The sequence below is a fragment of the Athene noctua genome, chromosome 1, assembly GCF_965140245.1.
Source record: "Athene noctua chromosome 1, bAthNoc1.hap1.1, whole genome shotgun sequence".
NCBI classification, from domain to species: domain Eukaryota; kingdom Metazoa; phylum Chordata; class Aves; order Strigiformes; family Strigidae; genus Athene; species Athene noctua.
In genome coordinates this window covers 93,616,767-93,644,573 of record NC_134037.1, presented here as the reverse complement: position 1 = coordinate 93,644,573, position 27,807 = coordinate 93,616,767, and the positions used below count along the sequence as shown (strand labels likewise).

The window sequence follows — 27,807 nt, the reverse complement described above, 5'->3', positions numbered from 1 at the left end:
AGCTTCACTGGAATGGCTCATTGAGGGCTACAAGGCTTGGGCTCACACTGATAAGCATCAGCAATAGTCACATCTACCAGGCAAACATACAGGAACACACAAAGGGTCAGAAAACTGCAGTGGAAACCTAACAATTTACTTTGTTAATGCAAAAAGCTGAGGATTTCTCCACCCCCTCACAAGGACAAAACAGACACAACCTCTTTCCTCTTCACAGTGACAGTGCAGCTGCACAGGCAGTATACAAGCTCGACTCTAGCTGGTTTTACCAGGATCTCTCAGTGTAAAATCCACTTGCAGAGCAGCTATGTTCTCTGTGTGATCTGAGAAAGGCAAAACCTTTACCGCACACCAGGAACAGATGTGATCTAGCACTAGATTGCTTATGACTATTCTGTACAGGGCCCACAGAACTAACAGCCACTTGGCATGCATGCAAAACAATGACACTACCTGTTAGCATCACTTTGCCTCCAGTAACAAGAAAGAGGTCCATAGCATACAGAAAAGGTCCAAAAAGGAATCCTTTGGACAAAAAGGGAAAGCACCGAAGAAAAAAAAGCAACATTTGTAGGCACCTACTGTCTTCCTGATACTTGGCAAGTCCCTTGAGGCTTGAGGTAGCTGATACCTAGGCTTTGGTTCTAGAATGCACAGTTTCTGCCTGCCTGCTGTTGCAGCAGCTGAACATTCCCTACAAAGAGGCAGAGGACTTGCAGACTTTTTCTCATCATCTTCTCTTGTGTTGCCTTTTCTGACCTTATAAAACAGCCTGCTTACTGACATTCAGGGTCTGCAGTCTCTCTTCCTCAGCTGAAATACGGTGATTATGTTGCAGAGATGTTTCTTATTTCAGGTGTTGTGTTATCTTTCCAGCCTCTTCCTCTTAAAAGCAGCATTTCTTTAACCTTCCTTTTCATTCAGAAGGACAAACTTGTATGACAAAGAAAATACATTTAATAAAGAATCAGTCACATTTGTTTCTAATCATAGAATGGTTTGGAAGGGACCTTTAACAACCATCTAGTTCCAGCTTCCCTGCCATGGGCAGGGACACCTTCCACTAGACCAGGTTGCTCAAAGCCCCGTCCAGCCTGTCCTTGAACACTTATGGGGAGGGGGCAGCCACACCTCCTCTGGGCAACCTGTTCCAGTGCCTCATCGCCCTCACAGTAAAGAATTTCTTCCTCACATCTAACCTAAATCTAACCTCTTTCAGTTTAAAACCATTACCCACTGTCCTATCACTACATGCCATTGTAAAAAGTCCCTCTCCAGCTTTCTTGTAGACCCCCCCTTCAGGTACTGGAAGGCCACTATAAGGTCTCCCCAGAGCCTTCTCTTCTCTGGGCTAACAACCCCAACTCTCTCAGCCTGTCTTCATAAGGGAAGTGCTCCATCACCCTGACCATCTTTGCAGCCTCCTCTGAACCTGCTCAAGCAAGTCCATGACCTTCTTATGTTGGGAGTCCCAGACATGGACACAGGACTCCAGATAGGGTCTCACAAGAGGGAGTAGAGGGGGAGAATCACCTCCCTCAACCTGCTGGTCACACTTCTCTTGATGCAGCCCAGGATGTGGTTGGCTTTCTGGGCTACAAGCACACATTGCTGGCTCATAGTCAGTTTTCTATCCACTAACACCCCCAAGTCCTTCTCTGCAGGGCTGCTCTCAATCCACTCATCGCCCAGCCTGTATTTGTGCTTGGGATTGCCCCAACCCATGTGCAGGACCCTGCACTTGGCCTTGTTGAATGCAACACTAAAGAAACATTCATTAGCTGTCACAGAGACAGTGTACTCCAAAAAACTCCAAATGTAATACCTACATGTAAAAAAAAAAATAAAAAAAATGCTTCTACTGTTCTGTGCCACATATCTGACCACCACAGCTAACCCAGCATTTTTACGCTGTGTGGGCCAGCCTATACTCTGTATGTGTATCCAGTACAGGACATTGGCACATCCTGCTTTAGGAGGCAACAATGTCTCTTTGCTCACATCACAAGAAGCAAAAGCAAGAGAGACTTGTACTCTTGCCCTCCTATGCTTACGGATAGAAGCAACCTTAGTCTCCAAGTGTCTCAAGCCAGTCTATGTGAAGAGCTGCTGCAGTAAGTCTGATCAACTAATCAGCAAGATGGATGATGAAGTAACTGCATCAAGAGGTCTTGTCTGGGACAGCCAAACAAGCTGTGTGAAGTTAAAAGCAATACCTGTAGACTTCTGGTGCCAAGTACGATGGAAAAGGACTGTAAGGTTATTAAAGGACACTTTAACATTTAATGAGAGAGATCTTTTCATTCAGAGAAGGCATATCAATTAAAAGTACACTCAGATCCATTCTGCTGCTGCCTACTTTGAAGCCCATTTTAAAATAAAAAGGATGACAGCTCCTAGTGCAGAAACTTGCATCTCAGTTCTGCTTGTACATTAATGCTCACGATTCAGATCTGAGTAATAGCATTATAGTGACTCTTGGATTACAATCGAGTTTCAGCAGGATTATTGCTCATTCTTGCTTTTCCATACCAATTAACCTTGACTGTTAGGCAGAAACCTCTGTTCCCTGCATGGGAACAATTCCAAGAGCCATCAAGAAAAAGGGATCAGGCTAGCTGTTGAACAACAGTCCGTGTAACAAGCCCTACTTAACACCTAACATATTTCCAAGGTAAATGAAATCCCTAGACTCTACAGTCTTACGTAGTTCTTGCTGAATGTAAATACCACCAGATGTATCATTTGTCTGCCATACCCACTGCACCCTGCAGAAGTCTCTTAAAAGGAATCAGAATCATACTTTTCTTACAGTCCCGCTCCCTCCTTCCAGAATACAAAGATCCCAGTTCCCCTAATTCAAATGCACTCCATAACCTTAAGTATGCATTTTACTACCTACTTTCTTTGCTGTGTTAAGAGTAGCTTAGCTTCCCTAACCCTTTCATAGAAGCCAGGGCAGATCAGCATTGCCCAAGAAACACTAACATCTCTAACATGTAACTGGAATAGAATGCAACAGCTGATTAACATCTGAACAGGAACAGGGCAGGAAGTAAAGGACCCGAATCCAATTCCCAGAAGGAATGTTAATGGAGAATAAAAATACCCAGGGGAGATTCTGACCAGGAAATGAACACTAGGTTTCTAATGCATATAAAAGCATAGAATCACCTTTAATGGCTACATCTGAAATTGCACAAGAACCAGCTTGGCAAAAGGTCATTTGCCAAGTTACCTTTAGCACTGACAGCTACATTGGGGGCTAATGACAGCTTCTCATCCAGAAACGCTGACACGCCAGAAGCCTGTTTAGTTTGTTCAGTGATCCTGTTAGCTTGATCTCTTTAGTTTGTTCAGTGATCCTTTCAACTCTCACAAGGCGGTTTAGGCTACAAAATTCCAGAGCCTCTTCATCTTTGCACCTTGGGCTTCATGTCCACTCACTCTACTGTCTTCTTACCTGTGTTCTTTTAAAGTCTTCCGTGGGAAGACTTTTGGAACATGTTTCTTAGATACTTAGAGATGTATACCAGACCATTAGAAAACAACTCACAAAGTTAGGAGAACTCTCAAAAGTGCCTGAAATAACTGTCCGGGCCCTGCTAGAAAAAGCAAATCTCAATACTCTAACAACATGTATCTGGCAAAAGCTGGGAGATCACGAGGGAAATTTGGGAGCCATGGCCTTAAACTTTCTCAAACACAATTTAGGGAATGGCTACAGAAAGCAAACATTTGAAAAGAAGTGAAGGAAGGAGTGGGTGAACATTTCTGTAGAAAATCAACGTGTAGGAATTCCCTTTCCAAGACGCCGTCAGCTCCTGTGCTGTGTAGGAGGGGAAGGGGGGGGAAAAAAAAAAAAATCATATACTACCTTCCTAGAGCATAAACTCAAAAGGCCTTTAATTAGGACAAAGTAGGGACAGCTTAAATTCCTCAACCACTGAGAAGCAGACCCTCAGCCCCTGTAAGTATTCCCTATGTTTCACACAACCCCCAGCAATTAATATCAGCAGTCCTTGTTTCAGCCTTTGGTTTCAGAAGTTCTAGGAAAACTAGTGTCTTCAGATCCTCAGTGCCAGGGACTGAATGTCACTTAGCCAATCCTCTAACAGAGGATATAGCAATGCTAGAGAACGCTCCATTACTGCAACCGATATACTTGCCTCAATATGGTCTCCAGAACATCCCCTCTATCTATAAGTCAGTGATGCACAGATGGCTAACACACTATGTCGTATCTACACAACTGGACAATAGAACAGAGCACGTTATTTGCATTATTTACAGAGGACAGATGGACAAGTTGTTGCAGTGACCCAGCCTACAGAGCACGTGCAATACTGAGGAGGCGTTAAGTCCCTGATGCTTGCAGGTGCTGGCAAAAACAAATTTCAAGAAATGAAATGTCTGTTTACAGCAGGCAGCTTTATTCTGAAATGCTATCACTACAACCACGCTTGTGGAGTAATTCACATGCCAGTTTTGTTCCCATAGAAGCTTCAGCTGCAAGTAGAAAACACAAGATGTATTGACTAGATTTATCCTTTTCAACAAGAAAGAGAACTGACAGCTGCAGTACTTAGTACTAGTACTGTAGTAATGTAGTACTCCTTTCTTGTACACAGTAACTCCTTCCTTGGCCATGAGCTTTGTATGTGCCTAAGTCACCACACGTATTAAGGCATATACTGAGGCGAGACAGTGACCAGGAAACAGCATTGAAATTAAGCAAAATTTCTTTCAAGGTCTGCCTAGGTGTAGAAAACTCCAGCTCAAACCTGCTCAGCCATCTGAATCTTTTGAAACATTAAACATTTGCAAAGTTTTGAGATGTTGCTTTTGCTGCATACACAACATGGCTAAACAGCTCTGCAGGCACTTTTATTGGCAGGCTGAGGAGGAACCTTAAAATAACATTTCAGGGGTCTCACAACTGTTCTAGACAAGAAAAAGCCTAATTTGTAAGGAAGAGTAATCTACTCTAATTAAACACTATGGCTAAGAACGACCAAGTTGTACAAAGGCTTGCAATGATCAGTTCGCCCATCCTCCACCAACATGTACCACAACAGACTCTTTCATTCCACAATCACATGGCTGCAGCCAAACATGACATACTGTTCAGCAAGTAATGAAAAGGATCAGCTTTTTCCCCAAGGTCTTGTCTACATATACACTGCACTAAATTAAATTGACTTAGAAAATAATGTAAAACAGTATAACCCTCCTGGGTAAATGCTCTTAATTCAGTTTAAGGGCACTTTACATTGAATCAACTTAAGTTAAATAGATAGATACAGGACACAAACTAAATTAAGGATGCCTATACAAGAATGCTGCACTAATAAAATCACAGCTGTTTCTAATCTGATTAAGTTAAATCAGCACAACTTCCCTGCAATGGCAAAATCCTTACCAATACTGAAGTTAACCCTTTTTTTTCCCTTTTTCTACTTCCAAAGAAAATTTTGCTAGGTTTGTGTTTGGGCTTTTTTTCTTCCAAAATCCCGCAGAATGGCAGGTCTCTCAGAATTAATATAAGCTAACCACACTCAAGGTATATTAAGGTGTTAACAGTATTGACATTTATGACTTGAAAGTTTTGCTACTCCTATGCCAACTAAACACCGTAATAATGCTCAGACAAGCATGGCATAACATTTTCTCCACTCTCCCCATGCAAGAGAGGAAGGGGGATCACAAATACTTGCACTGTACCCTGCTTTCCACACACCCACACAGCTTTTGCTTGCTGATGTCCAACATACCTGGAGCAGTTCAGACACTGGGAAGACAACGTTCCCCACTTGCTCATTCCTAAAGGTATGGCTCACCAACAACTTATCTGAGGAGTGTGGAGTTAGGGCATGTTATCTAACTGCCCCCAGGCACGGTCTTACTACTGCCCCTCTTCCACCAACATGTGAAGTTCTCTTGCTAACTGTGGGGTAAGGACATACACAAAATAAGTCTGAGGTCACAGATCTATCATGCTACAAATCCACACTCTAAAATCACCTCTCATCTCCTCAGTTCCCACAGCATTTCCTCTTGAAACATATCTGTCAAAATTAAATTCCAGCAATTCCAAAATTACTGGGTTTTTTTCCATTGTTCATTCAAAACTATCTGAACTGTTCCTCCTGAATATCAAGACTTAATTTATCTTCATTCTTTTGGTACTCTCATCTCTACCTGCTTCTTCAATCAGGTCTCTTTCTCACATCCACTCCAGCAACGCAACCATCCACCTCTCCTCATTGCCGCCTTCTACTGCCATGTCTGAGCTACTACATACAGAACTAACTTCCTCTTCAGTACAAGTTTTCCATGTTCAGCACGGAAAGATGATAGTAAGAATTCTCTCACAGCCCCTTGCACAGAAATAAATCCCTCACTGGCCTACAGAAACTAAATTGTGCCAAAACTCTGAGCAACATGGTGAGCTGCCACTTCCGCTGAGTACAAGCAGCAGCCATGAAATCAACCAGTTGTAAGTCCATTTAATTTATTATTTTTTTGAAAGAGCTGTTCTAATGTCCTGATCACATGACAACATGGATTATAGGTACACACAAGCGTTCAGTTGCTAAGGGAACCACACTTGCACATTTTCTATTTTAAGAGATTTAAACTTCAACTCTCAAAGGGCTGCAGGCACATTTTCACAATAAACTGTTTGGTCTTGAGTCTCAGATTCACCACTGGTAGCTTCTAGCAATTCTACAGTTATGTGGCCACACCATCTCTAGGATTCATGCTCACCATATATACATGCAATGAGGAAGGCAGGAATAATTTCCATTCTATATGTAAAGAAATTGAGGCATGAGGAGAAAAAATAGCTTTGTGCACTGTTTTTGCATGAAATTCCACATTAAAGAAAGACAGCCTCAGCTCTCATAAGAAAAGAATGGCAAGAAAATTCAGCAAGACACAGCCTTATTTCTTGCATCTAAAACAAGAGAGACCTGGGATAGAAAAGAGAAGGAAAGTGTGCATGAGCTAAACACCTACCTGAGAGCAACTGAGTTGAATAGCCTGCAATTCTTTGTAAGTACAAATAAAGCAGCAACCCTCCAGTAGGAGAACAATATTTGTACTATACCCAATTCTCTGCTGCTGGCGTTTAATCCCAGCAAGAATCGTTTTGGTTTAATTAGCTTTTCCCTAGCAGATGGTCAGATGTGAGAGGCAGAGAATGGTACAGGCTTAACTGTTGGGTGATTGTGCAGCTGCATCTGTAGCTGAACAGTTAAGCGTGTCCAGGAGTCCAGCTGTAGTTTGCACGACACAGTCCGTCTCTCCCATTAGTCAAATGTCTGTTCCTCTTTCTCCAGATTATGTATCAGTCAGAGGCACTACCCAAAGGCAGGCAAACAACTAACATGCAGTCTCACCACCATTCCCTCTCAGACAAAACCCTCAAACCTTAATCAACTGAAAGTCCCTCTTTCTTTGGTGACAGAAGCACATTCAGAAGCATTGCCATGGAAACTTGAGACATCCTCTGTGGTATTCATCAGAAAAGATCTTTTAGCACAGAAATATTTTATGATCTCTACAGCACTGAATACAGACAGTAGTCAGCATAATGAAGTAAAATTACAGACTCCAGCATTGTGTGAGGATAGCAGTGGATCAATTCTGCAACCATGCTGCCTGATCCTTGTTCCACCTACAACAAGCAATAGCTCATTAGAAACTGGCAGGGAAAAGCAGGGTAGCACTAAGAGAAACAGAAGTGGTGTTAGAGGAATAAACCTATCCAGCCAGAGGGAGAGCTGATCACATCCTGTGGCTCTCCCTTCCCAGAGGCTATGAGTGACATTGCTATTGACTCCTCTGCAAAGCAGGATTCCTGCCAGGCACAGATGCCTTCCACTTAACTCAAGTCACAGCCATTGCCTACTCTGAAGACTTCATCAAGCATTCTCCATCAACTTCCACTCAGTCTCTGTACCCAGGCACGCTGTGGAGTGTTAGAGCACACCCACCTACACACTGGCAGTAGTCATCTCAACAGGCCACAAAGGCAGAACAAGGAAAGGAGACAGCTTTCAAAAAATATGCTTTGGGCCTAGCAGATTCAGAACCTGAGCCAAGGGCAGGAACAGACACAAAACTTGTCTCAGCTCTGTAAACAACAGAGCACCATGGCTCCTGAAGCAGAATGTAACCCTGGAGCATCTTTCTTTTTTTCTGACGTGGCCCTGTAGTTAATCTGCCTCAGTTTGCCTCATTTGGTTTGGGTTTTTTGGGTTGTTTTTTTTGTTGGGTCTTTTTTTTTCTTAGTCTTAAGCACCACTGAACTGCTGAGAGATTTTATTCTGAGAGTTCAGTCACAGAAACACAACATGGTTTAATCCAGTTTAGGAAAAACAAACAGATCCACCCACCCATCTTTCATTGGTGACCTGTATAGAGCATGCCACTGGCTATGGCTCTTCTCTCCCCATTCACGTGGGCTCAGTCAGTCTTTTTATCAGCAGGATCCTAACCTCAGCAGAGTGGACCCACACCTCCACTCCCTGCCCTATGGGCTGTACATGAGGAGGCTGCCTGTCACCAGCATTCACAGGCTGCACTGCTTGACCTTCTGTATATGCTGTACTGTACCTCCTACGTTCACGTTCCTCCCATGGCGGGGGATAACCACAAATGCACCACTGAGACCAAGCAGGGTTGCTTCAGCTCTTCCCTCAGACGCAATCCCTCCTTGGGGCAGAGTCAGAGCTCTCATCAACCATCCCCTTTCATATTTGTCATCATTGCTAGCACCAGTGTTGTTCTTCAGCTGGACCTAATAAAGAGCATAAATTGTCTCAAGGGGCAATTGCAGCAAAGACCCAGCACTTTAGTTTTACCACAGGGTCAGCTTGTTCAGACTAGCACTACATCCCCTACCTAGCATTACTCTTGTAAAACTGAAATGCCTGCTCTTTACCACTGTTATCCTTTGGGATAGTATAAGCCTGTTAATTATTCAGAGGTTAAGGAAAATCATCTCCTTCTTAGCAATAAAGACAAGCTCTTCACCGTCACAGGGCTCCTCCCTGTAGACCCCCCTGTAAGTAAACTCTATGCAGCTCTTCAGAGAGCAAGCTGGGCATAAGAGATAGTCAAGCTGCTCGTGAAGTCCCCTATCCTCAAAAGGGTTCTAACTGAGAGTAGAGGATGACCAGTCCCAGATATCCTAAAGAAAGCAAGACATCATGTTCGAGGTACCCCTTTTTTTTTTTTTTTTTTTTTTTTTTTTTGGTGGTCAGACTAAACCACTCAAAGAGCTAGCAGCTCACCGCTCTTCTAAGGGCAAAGACCATGAACAAATGCCAGTGTATAGCCAGGCAGATGTTGCAAAGATAAGGTGTTTGTTCAGTGCCGACAGCAAGCTGTTCGCTCATGCCTTCAGCTTCAGGCAGCTGCACGAGCTCAGCTCTATGACTCTGTGACTCTGGACTAAGGAATGTCTCAACTGGAGAAGCACCACATCTGCTGCCCGGCTCAAAGTGCCCCAGGATCAGACCAATTCCCAGTTTTACTGTCCAGCCATAGCCCTGCTTTCTGCTCCCTGTCCCACCAGGGGGAGATGTAGCTACTTGGTGAGGGTTACTGCTCTAGCCAGAGGAGCACATCTCCCTGACAGAGGTGTTTGGAACTGGAAACAGAAGCAGAGAGATCTGGATTTCCTGCACAGTCCTGAAGGCGAGCATGGAAGCCAGAACAAGGAACTAGTCACTTTCTCTTCACAACATATTAAAAAACTCACTGACAGGAAAAAAAGCAGCCAAGAATCTGCCCTCCTTCCTCCTTAGCCAATGTCACATTCATTTCATTCCAGCACCCTTACACCCTTCCTGGCAATGGGAAAGTGACAACAGAAGCAGTATTTAATCCTAAAAAAGATCTCCATTTTTGCAGCCGTAACCTATATTGCATGACAAAGCTGAAATGCCCAGTGATTATATACACTTAGATGTTCTATCAATAATATTCCACATAGCCCATTTTCAGACTTACTTATATTTTGCTACACCTCATGTTGCCACAGGGCATACTGTTCAGTTTGGCACTGCAGAACAGAGGAAAGAAAACAAAGATTCAGGCAACACACTCTCTTGTCAACCAACACCCAAGCCCTGAAAGTCAGGTATGGAGTCAGTGGCAACTAGTTTGAAATAAAACGCACAGTTTACATTAAACCAAGAGAGAAGAGAGCCCAATGTGAATAATTTCTAACAGTTTCACAATGGCAAGAATCTTTTGCAACAACTAACATGCCCCTAATCACCTACCATTGAGGTCCTGCTTTGAAAAGTGACACACAAGTAGACATTGGATATTGGGTCCAATGCAGCTTAGTATCTTTGTAAGTGATCTGGATGATGGGATCAAGTGTACTCTGATGAAGTTTGCTGACGATACCAAATTGCATGGGGAAGTGGACACTTCAGATGGGAGAGCGACTCTGCAGGAAGACCTGGATAGGCTGGAAGAGTGGACTAACAAGTACCTTATGAAATTCAGCAAGGACAAGCATAAGGTCTTGCACCTGGGAAAACATAATCCAGGAGTGCAGCACAGGCTGGGATCTACCTGGCTGGGGGGCAGGTCTGTAGAAAGAGACCTGGGGGTCCTGGTGGACCACGAGCTCAATATGAGCGAACAGTGTGCTGCAGCGACAAAGGAAGCCAATGGGATGCTGGGTTGCGTCAACAAGGGCGTCACCAGCAGAGATGAAGAAGTCATTATCCCACTCTACCCAGTGCTTGTCAGGCCACACCTGGAACAGTGTGTTCAGTTCTGGTCCCCGCTATACAAAAAAAGATGTGGACAGGCTGGAGAGGGTCCAGAGAAGCGCCCCAAAGATGATCAAAGGACCGGGAAGCCTGTCGTGTGAGGAAAGGCTGAGAGAACTGGGTTTGTTCAGCCTTGAGAGGAGAAGGCTTAGGGGAGACCTTATCATCATGTTCCAGTATTTAAAGGGTGGCTACAAAGAAGACGGAGACTCCCTTTTTACAAGGAGTCACATGGAAAAGATGAGAGGTAATGGGTACAAGTTACTCCTGGGGAGACTCTGACTGAATACAAGAAGAAATTTTTTTACACTGAGAACAAACAGCCACTGGAATAATCTCCCCAAGGAAGCTTTTGATTCCCCAACATTGGACACTTTTAAGATTCAGTTGGACAGGGTGCTGGGCCATCTTGTCTAGCTCGTGTTTCTGCCAGAAAGATGGACCAGATGAATCTTGAGGTCCCTTCCAACCTGGTATTCTATGATGCTTTTGTGAGAGAGGGTGGCACATACCAGTCTGGTAACAGCAGCTCTGCAGAAACTGACCCAGAGACTGTGGCAACAGCTAAAAAGCAGAAGCTATGCTATAAAGCCAGAGCACTTCTGAGAGCCAATTCTTTCATGTCTGCTACTGTCTAAGGATGACAGTAGGGAGGTCTTCTGCAGAAGACTAGCTTTAATATGGAAATGACTGGCAGGTCACAGAATTTCAGGCTACTAAAGATTGCCAGAAGGAAAACTGCAAGTCCCAAAGATCAAAACATATTGGGTAACGAAGTGAACAGCCCAGGGCACACCCAGGACACAGAAGATGCTCTGCTATCCTTTCCACAAACCTTGCCTATGGGCTGCCCATACTGACACTGCCAAAAGTGACCACATTTCCCTGTGCCAGGCAAAGTAAAGACTTACATAAAGAGGACAAGGATGACTTGCATGATAAGGGTATATAAAACTGGTGACCATTTCTCACAGAATCATGTCAAGGATGCCAAAATAACGCATCTACACCATGATCTGTCACCCTTCACCAAGCTTCCCATCCTCATCTCTTGAGGTATCAGTCAGCAAAAGGAAGCTTTTCCAGAAGAAGCTGAAGCAGTTCAGCTGCAGCACATATGTGTAAGAACATTTACCCACCGACTGAGGGAAGCACTCCTACCCGGGTTAAATCCCAGAGGCATTCCATCTCCAGGCAGACATCTCATGCACAATTTGTACTGAACAGAGCCTGATGGCACAAGTCACTCAATCATCTACGGATTGCCAAAAGCACATGGGCTGGAGGGGGGACGATCCAACCTTAATTGGCCTTATCGGTGAAAATTAAACCCTACAACACACCCAAGCAAACAGTCAGTTCCTTTGGAGGAGCAGGCATGAGTTATTTTGCTGCAGCTATAAAGGAAACATTGCTGCTAGGACATGCCCCTGGAGTGACTGTGCCGCTCGGCTCTCCCGCTGCATTCCTGGGGTTGTTTAGCGTGGACTCAGCTCCAGCCTTTCCACAAGCAAGAAGTCTGAACCCTGAATGCCATCTGCAAACACAGCCAGACTCCACCTCCTGCATGCCTGCAGGCCACCAGGTGTGGCCAGGAATGGCACAAGCTACACACTAAACACACCTTTGATGTGGAGCTGAAAGCATGTAGCCAGGGGCCATGAACAGCACGCCGCCCGCCGCCGCGCTGACTCCCAGTGCAGGAATGTGGCTGCAACCACAGGCCAAGGAAGGCAAACACATTGCATTCCTCACCAGGCAGAGAAGGAAAACAAGCAGCAAGCCCACACACCCACCACGCTGACACCCGCCACGCTCCCCACGCATGCCAGCCCTGCCACTGCCAGGACCCCAACAACTGCTTCAACCTCAAACTTGTCTGTGTGAGTCCGAGTTCTTCAGGCAACTTGAGCCATGGGGCAAGAGAAACAGAGCAAGGCAGATGTGTTATCAACTGGGCACACAAGCCACCAGGATTGGGAAGTAACTACATTCCAGGACAGGAACAGCTCTGTGCAGTGGCCTGGGAAGGGAATTTCCCCGACTTTTTCCATAAGACAAAGGGCAAACGTAAGACTAAGCCTTGTTGAGCTGAGAGGGCAGAGCTGAATAAGAAGCTGACTTTGGGCATCAGGGGTGCTTGGAAGGATCCAGGCCTTTTTCCACCCCCAGAAAACCACTCTATCTTAAGTCAAGCAGCATCTCTGAGAGGCAGGCACTCCTCACTACCCCAAAAATCCTTTTGTAATACTTTTTGTCTGCCCCACTGCCCACAGAAACAGATTTGATCTTTATTGTACGTTATCCTCCCCCTACAGCACTGACACCTGATCACCTACGTGATCAAAGTAAGAGAGACTCAATGTACAAAAACCCAAGACATCAGGTAACCTCTTATTGCTGAACCTGTTTTAGAGTCACAAACAGACTCTATGCTCTAGTCAGAAAAAAAAATTACTCCTCTTTCATGTGGCACTCCTGAAAATCCCAAAGCTTTCCAAAGAATTCACAGTTCACAAACATGAAGTTACTCTGAACAGAAAAACATGAGGATGCATCAGGAGGTGAAGCTGCCCGCAGCATTCTCAAGTGCACAAAAGGAAGTCTGTACTGTGAACCCCCCATGTTCTGAATCTGCACTGACTTTGTATAATACAACTAAACATCAACACACTCCTAAAAACCCATTGCCCCGTGCTAAGGGCTAGCTGTGAGATTTAATAGCCAGTGTTCTCTCAGCGCCAAGCAGGAAAGCCAACACTGTCACAAGCACTGTAACGAGAATATATCCCACTTGAATCTACACCAATATCCCAAAGGCTGCCAAAAAAAAAAAAAAAGAGCCTCTACCTGCTGTGCTTCAGAGTAGGTTCTGAACTTCAGCAAAGCACAGGGATGCCAGAAAAGAGCAGGATTTCATAAGGCAAAAGTGACAGAAACTATTTAATGCAAACAGGTATGGTAGAATGCGTATTTCCTTCTACTTGCCAAGAAGCAAATGGAGGGAGACCTGCGCTGTCATTGCACAAAACAATGTCAGCAAATTCAAAGAGGAACAACGAAAGCCTCAAACACTGTAATCTGTGGGGAACCTGGAAGGGGAAGGGTCAGTGTAGCCACAAGCTCCAGAAACATGCCAATGCACCTAGCAAGCTGCCGGAGCAGGGATGGTTTATAAGGCTGTGGCCCAGCTGTTCCACACTCCCACATGTGCATTTCGAGGCCCTCACCAAGGGGACTAGTCTGGTATTAGGTAACAAGAACAGACCAGATGAGGTCCAACAGACTTTCCCATGCCCATTAAAATTCAAAGCCTCAAGCTACCTATTCCCTTCTAAGCCAGTAAGGCAATCTGCTGCAGTAGCTCCAGTACTTGGAAGAAAGAGGCATGAAAGGCCAGATTTACCAATAGATTTATAACCAAAGATATAAATAGAAGCCTGGCAGGATTTACAAAAGCACACAAACAGATTAGGTGTCTAAATCACCACATGCAGGAGAAAGGGCTTCTCCACTTCTAACCACTCCATACCTCTCCAACCCCAGCCACCACAAGAAAACCCATTTCAGGGAGGATGGAAGCCCCTGCTGCTCTACAGGTTGCAAAGGGCCATCCCTTTGCAATCCACTTCGATGGTGATGGCACCCAAACTCCCACAAGTCTCAACAGTGCAACCTGCAATGGCTGCAGCTCTCACAGAATGTAGGTCTGCCTGTTTCCCAGAATAGGAGCTGCCTCTTCAGCCTCTCCTCCCCCTTCCCCCACTACATCTTTATTTTTCATTGACTTAATACTGTTTCAAGGTACAACCCTCATCCTGCCACTGGTGGGCGGGTGAGTGGGGGAAAGGGGCCCTTTATAATTGTAGTGTTGCAATCTGCCAGCCCGGCCAGGCGGCCTGTTCCCGCCTGCACTGTATTAAATACCTTATAACTGATTACACCCCCATGGGGCATGATTAGCAGTCTTCAGAGAACAAAGTCTACTTTCATAAGAATAAGAACAGACACGTACTGCTAACCTACTACACAGCTGGGCAGGTGAGGAAACAGAGAAAAAAGAAGGGGGGGGGAGGCGGTGTAGAGTTAACTTTACTGCTAACTCTATTCTTTCCTTCCCTCCCCTATCCCCTCATCTCTGAGTTGAGATTTCCAGTGCCCTGTATTGTTCCCTTCAGACCTACCCTAGAAGATTCCAGTAACGTAAGCTCATGAACAAATGGCTGCCCATGGAAGTTGGGCAAAGTCCTAACCTGGAGGGGCAAGGCCCTGAGGCAAGCAGATTGAGTTTTGTTCTGAGTGACAGCAATTCCTTCACACCAGTTCCTAGGAAAAGGGAAGGGCAAACTCGAAGAGCAGCATCAAAAACAAAGAGAAGGAGGGAAAGCTCAAAATACGACCACATACCCACACCCCTCTCTAACCTTTGTATATATCTGGAAAGTCTATATAAGTAACAGCAAAACATCTAATTCAATCTGGAGGTTAACAGCTCTTCAGTATCAGGTGATTACTTTTTTTCTTGTGGGGAGAGAGGAGGCAGCAAACAGGAGGAAAGTCCTCTCCATCTGAGATAGATAATAGGGATCCCCAAACATACACAGTCCATATGCATTGCCGCAACAAAGAAACAGCCTGATGGAAACTTAGCCAATCTGACATGAAATGACCTACAACTCATTAGCAGGTGCCTTCCAAATCCCAAATGCCCACACAAACAGCCACAAACGTATATGGTGCTATCTGGCCTCCATCTCAGCAAAGCACAAAGAATCAAACAGACTCTACAGCCTTTCACCAAAAGGAGTAAGAAAAATGGAGGCAACTCCTAAGCTCAAACAAGCCTAGGATGAGCCCTTCCAGCTACTCTCCCCAACCCTATGACAGACGAGAACAGAGCGGGAAGCTCAAGAAAAATAGTCTTATTTCAGAGGGACGCCTGTGCAGCAGCTTTAACAAAACAGTAAGAACCTTTCTAACTGCGTCATTTTGGAAACAAGTCACCTGCTTTACCCAGAGCCCACTGGCTTTGCCCATGGCCCCATGGATGCTCATGGTACAATCCAGAAGCACTTGTGTTCAGCTGATGATGCATCTAGAAGGGGGCACCCTTGCTGACACATTCCACCCAGATTCTTACCCAACCCACCCAAGAAAGGATTTGTTGATGGAGACACCAACCCAGCTAAAAATGATCTACTTACATCTGCTTTACTCAGCAGCTGGTCCTTCAGCCAGCGCATAGGAGGTATCTGAACTGTACTGCCTAGTCTCATTTGCACAGCAAAACCTGTATATTGTCTTTATTACAGAAAGACCTGAAGGTACCAACTGACTTCAGGCTCTGATGTACTCGGCATTGATGTAAAAGCATCAGTACATTTAGAGTTCTCAAACAGATTGTGCTGCCAGGGTTTAAACAAATGGGAGGTTTCACTATTAACGCAAGTTAGTCATTAGAAGCTCCAGGAGGTAATTTAAATTATCACAGCCACCACAAAAATAGTTTTACTTTGGGAGTTGAAGTTGCAAAGCTGTAATAAATCCAAGTGACACACTAAATTTTTTAATAAAACCTGGAAATTAGTTGTGAAACCCCAGATGGCCTTATATATAATTTGATTCTGCTACCATGGGCTAGGAAAAGGGAAACCACCGTTCACACTGTAAAAAAATAAGAAGACCCAAAACCTCTATCATCCTTCAGCTCCTAGGAGACAGAATCCATCTGCTTGCATTTTGTATGTGTATATATATACACGCATGTAAAATGTATAGAAATAATACGTACATAAATAAAATCAAGAAACCACATAGCTAAGAATAAATTGTTCAATCCCCCACCATGCTGGGCTGCTATCAGTCAAGCATCTAAGTTCAAATTGGAGCACTGCAGTCCAACACTCTACCCTGGCTGCTGTACCCACCCCCCATTCCCAGAGTAAATTGCCTTCCACTCCAGAGAAGCACTCCCGCTATTCCAATACCGGTATTCACCACCAGGGCAAGAGACCCTAATTTAGCCCCTGCACGGGCCTTCTGCAAACTGCTAATCCTCAATACACAGCTGTTTTTCAAATGTACGGGCATGAGCAAACCGTAAACGATTTATGGCGCGTGGCAGGAAGACTCCTGGCTCCCTGCGTAGGTGGGGTTTTGGGACAAGATCATGCTTGGACTAATGTTTATATTGCAAGTTGTCAGTTGGGTAGTAAATCATCTCTGAAGCTGCACAGTAATACAGCTCTCTCCATCCAGCTGGAGCCTTGATGACATTGAATCCTCTTATAGCCATTTCAGATACACCTGGGGACCTATAGACAACGGCATCATCTAATCAAGGAAAATGGATACACTTTTAAGTAGACTGTACAGAAATTCTACAGTCCAGCAAGGGTGATTTGCTTGCAGGAATCAATCCAACCGAGTATGATAAGTTCCTAAAAAATGACACTCTGTACTAGTCCTAGAAGAAACTGAATTCAGTGCCTACATAGACATCTACTAACAGAGCGGATCGCTAGCAAAATTCAGTTACCTGACAAAATCCATCTAAACAGTTTTCATTTCCTAGTATTTACATAACCATAATGCAAGCAATGCTTAGAAATTCAATCCTAAAAGTTCAAGAAATATATTTTGCATACTTTAGTACATGAGACACTTTCTGCTCAGAAAAATGAAACCAGTCAAAGCTAGGATGAGAACTTGAAGTCCATTCCTAAGGAAGGTTACTTAAAACAACTCTAATTTTAAACAAATATCCTGTCATTTTCCATTATTTTCCTTGACCCCATTTGAAAGGGCTGTGCACACAATACATTGGGTACAGTTCTCCCACAGGTAAAAGGAAAGGGGGAAGAGTTCTCAATAAGGAAAAAAATAAAAACACACAAGAAAAAAACAGAACAGTAGAATTAACTGCCATCACTTTTTAGTTACGTGAGATAGACCAGATTTCAAGTCATCTCCCTAGAATATTTTTAACCTTCCCTTTGGGCAGCAGCAGAGTCCTCACTAATGAGGAGCAAAGCTGCAGGATAAAATCTGATTTAGGAGACAATGAAGCAAGGCATCTTTGGGAATTGTATAGAGCTTGTGCACCAAGACATACCCAGGTCTAAAAGCAGTTACCCTGCTAAAATAATGGTCAAAAACCTTACTGCCACAACAATTATCTAATATCTTGGAAAAATAACTTTTGAAACAAATGCTATAAAATAAAACTCATCTAGTGCTTTTTATAAGCCTAATCCCCCAACAGTTAAAGAAACTACCTCATCTGTCCCTTCTGATTTCAGAACCATTCATGCATGAGTGTCACATTAATATAGCTGGACAACTGAGACTTTAAACACAAGAGTAAGAAAATCCAGTTATGACTCCTACAACATTGCCAAAGCCAGCTTTATCGCAGAGCCAAAATACAAATACAGAACTCAACCAAAGATACAGTAGTCACTGTGGGACTTTCATTTCTGAATTTGCTGACCCCTAAAAATCAGAAATTTAAACAAGTTCTCTCTTGCCACTAGTAGCAGATCAGGTCCTCTGTGCCTATAAACCATCCTAACTCTGCAGGAAACCTTACTTTCCAATCCTGACCCATTTCACTTTCTCAGCACCACAAAACTTCTGTGAAAGTCTGTAACCCTCTACTCACAGCTGTTACGCCTGCCACAAAAGGGTTACGTTGTGCTCTAAAGCACATGTTCCCAGAACAGCCCATAAGGGAGGGTATCCATACAGGGGTCTTAAGGTTTGCACGACCTGCTCCTAGCTCTGAAAACCCACAATCACACTCTTTCCTTCAGGAGTTCCTCTTGCATTTAGGTAAACATTACAAACAAACACCTTTTTAAACATACCACTCTCCATAACCACTGCCACTTACCTTTATTATCCTATCCATCAAACCAAATTTATGCCTACTTGACCAAGCAGCACTGATGATTCTCTTGATCCTCAACACAGACGGGACATGAGCACTGGACACAGACTGTGTCTTCCCAAACACCAGTACATGGACGCTCATGCTACAACATACTGGATCTCATGTGAACAGCCCTAAAGCCCTCCCTTTCAGGCACCTGCCAGACTAAAGTCCACTACAAGACTGCAATGTGGAGAGGCCAAACTCCACACATTCTTTTCCCTCTTACAAGCAAAGGCACGAAGCACAAAGCGCTTTGCCTGACCACTCAGCATGAAGAGACAATATTTACAAGTCTTCACATCCATGAATAAGACAGTCCTCATCCACAGACTGCACTATCTTTACAAGGACCCTGCTCTCCACCAGCTTAAAATCCTCAACTACCAGGCCTAACCAGAGCAGCTGGAGTGCTTTGTGGGTTTTATTTTTGGGTTGGTGGGCTTTTTTTCCTAATGCAGTTATCAGAAAAAGAAAGGTTAGTGGGCAACCTAACATAGCAAATAAGAGTGATTCAGTACCTTGCCTCTAACACAGGCCAATACAAGGTGGTTTAGAGGATGGAGCAAGAAGCCTCAGTGGACAATTATGGAACAAACCGGCCTTCCTTTGATCCTTTACCTGTTAAGAGATTGGGTTATGTCTGAAAAATACAACTTCTAAAACAAGTTTTTTAGCTAAAGCAAGTCTGAACATTTCCACTCATCAGTGCTTGATCTTTTCTGAATCCTGCTCAGCTCTTAGCCTCAGTGCTATTATGTGGTAGTGAATTTCCACAGATCAGACATCATGTGAAAATACTTTAAAATCATTATTCAGTTTGATGCCTATCAGTTTCACTGAATTGCATTCACCTCAACTGAAGAATACATTCCAGCTCCTTCACCTCTGCACAGCAGTCTTCCTCAGGCTTGGCACCCAGCATTGTTGAAAAGCAGAGGAAAACTGAGCCCACCCAAGTGATGCTTATCCTGCATTCCAAACATTGCAATGCTATTCTCACACTCCTACAGGGCCTTCCACGCCATTTCCTTCCTAAGCACAGCTCCCAGGAAGACACTCCAGAAAAGGTAGCTCATGTCATTCCAAATATGAGACAGCCTGCAAGCTGCTGCTCTTGGCCCTCTCCGTCTGAGCACATTAGCAGTAAGACCATACATGCACATCCTGACAATGAAGAGAACAATTTCCGAGTCTGGAACAAACAATGGTACAAAAGAGAGAAAAAAATAATTAAAGTCAAAAAGATTCAGCCAGATAAGACGTTACAAGCTGGGGAAACAAGCAAACCGCTCCTAGGGAAGGGAAAAAAGCGAGGGTCTCGTAGTGTCCACTTGCCTTAAACAAGGGAGGACCTGACTTGCACTCTAGCAATTCTACCACGCTACAGAACACATAGGACAGTGGATCACACAAGGGTCTGCTTCATTTTAAAGTCAGGGCTTGGAATATCCTTTTCATCTCTCCTCCACTGAGCTTTTCTAAAGCATTCAACACCACAGTATCCAAGCATCTTATAGACACTTACGGACTCTTCCTCAAATCTGCAATAAGATGGGTGTTAATTGCATTCTGCAACCAAAGAACAAAGAGCAAGAAACCGTAATGATCTGAACACATTTACACAATAAATCTGTGGCAGAAATTAGGTATCCTACATTGCAGTTCAGAATTCTGACCGCAGGGTCATCCCCTCCAACCAGCTGTAAAGGTACTTCAATTTTAAGGAGTAACATTCTTTCTACTACAGTTACAGACCCAGCCAATCAAGATCTAAGGAAAAGCCCTCAGGTGGGGGAACTGGCAGAGAAACAGGATGGACGATTTCTGCCCTAAGGCATTAGCCCTGCTTGCATATATTACGCACATAGTTCCTTTGTAGTCCTGTGTAAAATGAATTTCAGAGAGGATCTTATTTACCCGGTTACTAATGATCTGAAATACACACAGCTAGCACAAATGTCACAAGCACTCACTCTCTCTGTAGCTCAAGGTGTCGTACAAAAAGGAGGTATCTTCCCAACCAAAGCCTTCAAGCAAGGAGATGAACTTGCCCAGCTTCAGGACCTTTAATTTACTCTCAAAGCAACAACCAAGTTGAACAGCCAAGAAAATCTGCTCTATTATGACAATTTCAGTTCCTGATAACCCTAGTCAAAAGAGCAGAGATGCGTCAGAAAGGTGTCAAGCCACATCGTCATTTCTTAGCAGAGAAATCCTGCCCTCAATCTGTATCACATTCAGACCCATTTAAGACCCCTACATGTTATGTATCTCCCAGCAACATGAAAGGCAAAGGGTTATTAGCCACTACTACATTATTCTTGTCACACTGTGCTGTAAAATCTAGGCCTTTCTAACAAGTACACATGAGAGTTAATTTGTTATGATCTAACAACCTCCAGAACTATTTCTTGGGATGATGCTGTAGATGTGGTGACACATGGAGATCTCAGAGAATTCAGTCTTCAGTGGATCCTCCATAAAACACAGCAGACATTTTAACAGATCAGGGAGCTCGCCTTCAGAAAAATCACCAGCCTCCAGGACTCAAAGGAATCAAGCCTACTTCAACTACCGAAAAATAGTCGCATTTTACTGAAACTTGTTTATTTTGCTATTGTTCAAACAGCTTGGCTCTCTTCACCTTTTTAAAAACACTTTACATACCATACCAGCTGCCAAACCCTTTCTCCAAGCCAGCTCTGGTTCCATTCACAACAGCACACCAAAAATCACTTGTGCCATCTGCCTTCATTTGTCCTGCTCTGGAACAAAAAGGGGGCAGACCTGCAAAGGACTTACACCTCTTTGAAAGCTAGTCTATTTCCCCTACATACTATGCCACATGATTGTACTTAAAAGTGGATAGCAGAGGTGAGAATTAAGGGTTTGAAAGCTGCAAAGAAAGTGACTTAGCAGCAGCTAACCAGCGACTTGAAACAGATTGGAAAAGAATGCACCTTTGGTCAGAAAGCTGGTTTGAGGAGGCAACAGGTCTTGGCACGTAACTCATCCCCTCCTGACCCACCGCCTTGTTAATATTAAAGATTAAAATAGCCATGGGCTGCACTTTGGAACTCTGCTGGCCCTGCTGAAATGTATTCCCATGATTTCAAGAGCACTGGCTGCCTGGAAAGGAATGAAAAGCCAAAAGCTCCTGATACCACAGCTAAGACCTGCTCGCTTAAATGCTGATTTAACATCCAGAAGCTGAAACACACTGTATGCAAAGCACTGTTGGGATACATATGCTTTCTGCAGTGATTCACTAAGAAATGAAGAAACGAGAAAGGAGCTGTACTGAAAGTGATTTGACAACTGAAAGGTATGATCAAAGGACCAGCTGCTGGGACCTAAACAGCTGCCCCTCTAAAATGGATCTCAGTGGTGAGTTCAGGAGAGGACAGAAAGCCCAGTGGTATACCTGCACCACCCATCAGGGGATCAGTTAAAATACGGGTGGAAAAAACAATGTGGTGGAATAAACAACCTAACAGAAGGGAGGTTCACTAGAATTACCTAACTTTGGCATTGCAATTATTGCAAGAGCAGGATCATCAGAAAGGATTTCATGGGGATTCTGGCTGCATAGACCTCTTGTGATTACACAGAAAACACAGCTACTTCAGCCCTGGCAGAACACACTTTAGACTGCTTCTCTGGATGGCATGAAAAGAGCAGTAGCTTACATCTTTAATTGCACTTTTCTTCCCAGGAGCTCTTACTGAATTTTTCAGGATCATTCCCATTCCATTGACACCCCTGGCCTCTCAATTCCGGCAATGTAGGCCTACTATGATACAGAGAACCCCACAAAGAGGGACAGTTTTTCAGATATGTGGTTCACATATTCTCAAAAAATTCAAATAGTGGGACCAAAAGAACACAGTCTGACTCAGTATCAGCTCATTCCTGGCTTTCTTACCTGCTGTCTGATGCTTCAACAAGGATTCATTGCTTCCTGTTACGCAGTCCCTTTATCCCAGTTCCTTCTCTGAATCTGTAAAACAGAGATGCATACCTCTGAAAAGCTTTCGCTGGCACAGAACTATCTATATTTGATGGATGATTCTTTTCAGCGGACAACCTCCTCTGGCATCTCTCAGATCCAGGTCATTCTCAGCCTTGCCAGACTTGCATATCATCTGCACACCCTAACGTCTACCAGTGCAATCTCCTGCCCATCTAAAAATCCATTTATTAGCACTCAACCTTTTACTCTGCTCCATGCAGTGTGCTCAGGCCCAGAGCCAGATGTAGTTTGGTATTTATTGTTCACCTGTTTTTCTTTAAAGTCTTCCCACATTCCCAGGGGCTGCTCACTAATTCTATAGTAGGAAGCATCCCTTGCACTAGAGAGGGTGTCCAGGCTGGTAGAGAACTTCCCATTCCCCCCTGACAGGTTTGGCACCAGGAGAGTGCTGCTCCCTCCCTTCCAACTCTGCCTCTGTCAGTTATACTCTGATTCCTCAACATACACATGCTGGTCCAGACTTGTTCCACTTTGCAGCTCCTACTCCAGCAATGCTCCCTGCACAGAATCTGCTTTCTCATCCCCCACATTACCTACCTCTCCATCACCCAAACAAGGCTACACCCTGCACGGACCTGGCTCGGCCTGCCACTTTAGTGTCTGCTCCGCTCCCTGCCACAGGTCTCCCCCCCGGCAGGGAGAGCTCCCTAATGCCCTGATGGCCTAAGCGATGTCACTACCGTCATCCCCCAGGGGTGTGGCCCCTTCCCCGGGGCGGAGGCTGTGACCCTAGCACCCTCCCGCACCCATCTGCCGCCCGCTCCCCCTGCCCACGGTGCGACCCGCCGGGACCCGCTGCCCTCGGGGGACTCGACACCTCCTCCCGACCCCAGGACACACACGAGGACAGGGGCGGCAGGCCCCCGCTCGCAGAGCACCGGCCCGAAGCGCGCCCGGGACGGCCTGCTAGGCCCGGGGGCGCGGGGGGCCCCGCCCGGGCCCGGGCTCGGTCCCCAGCCGGTCGCGTTCCCCGATCCCCGCCCCCGGGGCCCCAACCCGGCTCTGACCCGGTCGGGCTCGGCTCCGCCCGGGGTCCCAGTGACTTTGCGGCCGGTTCTGCCCCGGTTCGGCCCCGCCTCGGGCCCGCCCCAAACTTTGCCCCCGCTCGGCCCGGCCCCACGCTCTTGCTTCAGGCCGCCATTTTGCCGCGGGGCACGTCGGGTAATCCGGCGGAATCCCCACGCCGCAGCGCAGCTGCGTCATCGGGCAGCACGGGAGGGGGCGGGGCCAGGCGCGGCGGCGGGCGGGGCCAGGCGCGTCTCCCCGGTCACCGCGGCAACGCGAGGGGCGGGGCGGGGCGGGGCGGGCGGCGGGGAGAGGGGCGGCGGGACGACACCAACGGGGCCGCGCGGGGGTGGGGGCCGGGACGAGCCAACCTGAGTGCCGGAGGGGGGGCCAGAGTCGGTGCCCTCCCCTCAGGGGGGGCGAGGCGGGTGGTGGTTCTGTACCGGCGCTGCCAGCGCGCTCAGGCTGCCGCCGCCCCGGCTGGGCCCGGTTGCCTTCTGCGGTCTGGTGGGGTCCGGGGCCATGGTAGCAAGCGGCGGGTGGCAGCTTCGGGCAAGTCCGCGTTTGTCTCGGAAAGCTTTGCCAGGCTGTTGGGGCTCCTTCTAGGCAGGCCCCGTGGAGAGGCCTCCCTCCCCGATCGCTCCCCTCCCCGTGCTCCCCACTAAGCGAAGGTTCCCGTGAGGCCTCTGCACGGCTCTGCCAGCGGGGACACTTGGGGACGCGGTCACACCACGAGGCTAAGCCCGAACGTTCATATTCAATAAATCTCCCTGATGAGACAGGCCGGCTCAAATAGTACCACCAAGGGCATGGCACAGGGGTAAACCAACAAACCGGGGTGGGGCCCACATGTCCTCGCATAGGAGAACTGGCAGGGTTGAGATGTCTTCAAATGTATTGAAGGACACAGGACAGGCTGACAGGCTGTTGCTCAGGGGCTTTTCACTGCATGGCTCTGGCAGAGGCCTTTCGCCTGCCTGGGGCAGGATGCAGAACCTGCCCCTGCTCCTGCCCCTGCACTTGCTTCAGCCAGCCTGCAGCTCTTGATCACCTCGCAGGCTGCCTCCGAGGTTACACAGATGAGAGCAGACCTTCAAAAGAGGCAGCTCAACCCCTGAGTTGATGAAGATGACAGAAAAAAAAATGGTATAGGCTGATCACAGCAATTAGAGCCTCCAGGTGTGCTCAGGACCCCAAAGTGGGCTCACAGTAACTGCAGGGTGATCTGCCCTCTTCAGGTTTTTGCCAGCCAGGACAATTTACAGGAGCCAGTGTCCAGCATCAGCTTCTTCCCCTTGTCACACGCCTCAGTTTTTGAGAAACATCCTGACACTCTGGGGCATACCACAGCTTGTCACTAGAGAAGTATAAGCCCATCTTTGGGGCCAGGTGGCAAAGTAGGGAGAGGGGGAGAGTAGTAAATGGAAAAATCCACCTAAAACTCCCTAGAACAACTGCCTACTTCTTAAAGGAGAGGGCCTGAGGGCAGCATGTACCAGTCAAAGGAGGACAAGAGCTAGTCAAACCTGGACACAATTTGGCTTTGGTCTTTATTTGCAGTATCCTCCCTTCTATTGTTCTAGCCTTGGGACTTCAAGCAGTCAGTACATTTTAATTTTGAACCCAATTGCCCTATTTATTACACTCTGAGCTCACACAGGTACTTTGTCCATTGCCTCTCATGCCTGCTGCGCAGACTTACTCACCCTCTGCTCCCCTTCCCTGTTATAATTTCTTTCACAAACATCTTCTGAATTGTTTATTCACATGGTAAATAATGGAGCCTAGTCCAGAGGAAATTTGCATGGTCGAGAAAAGTCCTGATAGTATTTGGATGACATTCCTCAATGTACTACATTTACAAATCCTTCAGATTTGCGTTCAGGTAGTACCAGACTCGCAGCACTGCAAACTCAGCCCAAATGGTCCCCTCTCTTACACAATAAAAGACAGGTGCTCAGCAGGACCCTGCTTCCATGACCTTGGGAATATTGTGCAAAAACGTCTGCTGCACACCCAGCAAGTGCCGTCTGCACCATGCCACGCATCAGCCAGGGATATTTCAAGAAAGCCTTCGGTACTCGTGCCCCCATAAATTCTCCAAATCCTCCCTGTGCCGGAGTCAGATAACAAGCAGAAGGACAATGGCTCCAAGAATCCAGGCTGCCCATCTGCTCTGCACTTCCAGATTCTTGCTTCCACAGCACCAGCTGATGAAATTTTCATAGCTGATGAGGTTTCTCATTTCCATCGGGCCTTGCTGCCTTGGAGCCTTCACAGTTGTGGTCTGTTCAGGTTTCCGTGGCTGCACAGTGATGGCAGCAATGATTACAGTCCTGTGCTTGCTTTTGGTGACCTGTCAGAGTAGGATCTTCAAGCTTTTTGAAAGTCTAGGTGAAATAAGCCCCACAGGAGGGAGAGAGTTTGATTTTCAGATGGTCTCAGCATCTACCGCTTCCATTAAATTCATCTCTTCTCAGAATCACATCCCAAGGTCAGACAGCCAGAGGGAGGCAGGAACTGAACTCTGGATGCCTGAACACCAGTCGCCTGCTCTGAGCAACAAAACCCACTCTTTCCTCAGATCTCGAAAGCCTTGATTCCCAGTCCCTCTCCCTCTCCTCACACACCCACCCTGCCTTTTCCTGTATCCGCTGTGCTTGTGAGCTGGACTCACCACTGCCCTGAGCCCAGAGATGTGACATGATGCGGAAGCATGACGTTAGGTTACATTATATTCATTTATATAACGCCATTAATACCAAAGTGCTGCTCCCTGCTAGAGCCAGTTGCTCGCTAAAGCCTCTGAAGTTCAATTAACAAGCACCAGGTAATCTAACACTTGACTCCCAATAATCCTTTTATTTTAAGGGGCCTCTGGCGGATGTAAAGCCCTCAGCAAACAGTCCTGGAAGTACATTTGAGATTCTCTCAAATACCAGCTGAATTTATGACCCTTAGTGAAGAGCAGGGAGGAATCTCTTCAAAATACTTTCCAGCTGGCAGCACTTTATATAGACCCCTGTAACTGTATAAAAGGAACCCCTGGAGGGGCAGGTGCCACCCTGTGGAGGGACAAATCCCTCTGAAGTGCCTACGGTCTTGGCTAGTGAAGAAGTAGATGCCAGAAATAATATCTCCCCACCAGAAGAAGGCAGTACAGGCTTGGTCCTCTGGAGTTCCCCACCAACCCAGGTCAAGCAGGGAAGATGGTGGGTGCCAGAGCACCCTTTGGTGGCTGGCTCAGAGGCTGTCACCCTCCTGAGAGTTGCATGAAGTCACATCCCCTCCAGCTTGGATGCTGCAGTCCTGAAGGGACTCTTAGGAAACACATGCCTCCTCCACTACCTCTCTGACTCCAGCTGCACAGAGGATTCCCCAGTAGACCTCAGCTGGGAAACCCTCAGAGGCAGAAAAGGTTTCATGGATGGGCTGAGCCCACCAAAACCAAAAAATCCGAGACATATTTTGAGCAGAGATTGCACTCTGGGATATGCCAGTACAAGAGGAGCTCAGCACCCAAAACCAACAGCATCTCAGGAACAATAAGATCAGTGAAGCACAGGCAGTCTGGGACAGCCAAACAAGTCTGTGGATGCAGAATTGGACAGCCAAACACATCCTGCCAGTATGCCTGGAGCATGCACCTACCAGAAAAATACAACCCACCAGTAAAACAGTTGCTAACAACACCCACATGTATAATTCAGTCCATCCCACTACATAAGAGTGACGGTTGGGGCTCAATTTTTACATGAAGATGCAACCCTGAGAAAAATCCTGGAGTTTTATCACAGGCAAGCGCTAAGCTGTCAGGCTCTCCAGCAACAGCAGCTGAAGAACAGAACTGTGCTGACCCATCCCCACTCAAAGTGCTGTTTGTCTTATGGGACTGCCTAAAGGCACCCATCATGTTTGGGATGTAATTGTGCTGGGCACTGCACAGAAAGACAAGCAGACACAATATCCTGCCCCCAAGGTTTGAATCTCTGAACCTCTGGAATCTCTTTCAAAGCATCTCTGCCAAT

General features: G+C 46.1%; 1 protein-coding gene across 2 annotated transcripts in view; it reads right to left on the bottom strand.

Annotated features, from left to right (window-relative positions):
* TJAP1 (tight junction associated protein 1) overlaps nt 1–23,915 on the bottom strand; it is a 41,828-nt gene extending 17,913 nt beyond the window's left edge. For both annotated transcript variants that reach the window (XM_074896956.1, XM_074896957.1), the window contains exons 1-2: nt 23,782–23,915; nt 22,667–22,741 (exon numbers count right to left, since the gene is read on the bottom strand). The gene's annotated coding sequence lies outside the window, so the exon portion shown is untranslated. The remainder of the gene's footprint in view (nt 1–22,666; nt 22,742–23,781) is intronic.
* Nucleotides 23,916–27,807: the final 3,892 nt, after the last annotated feature.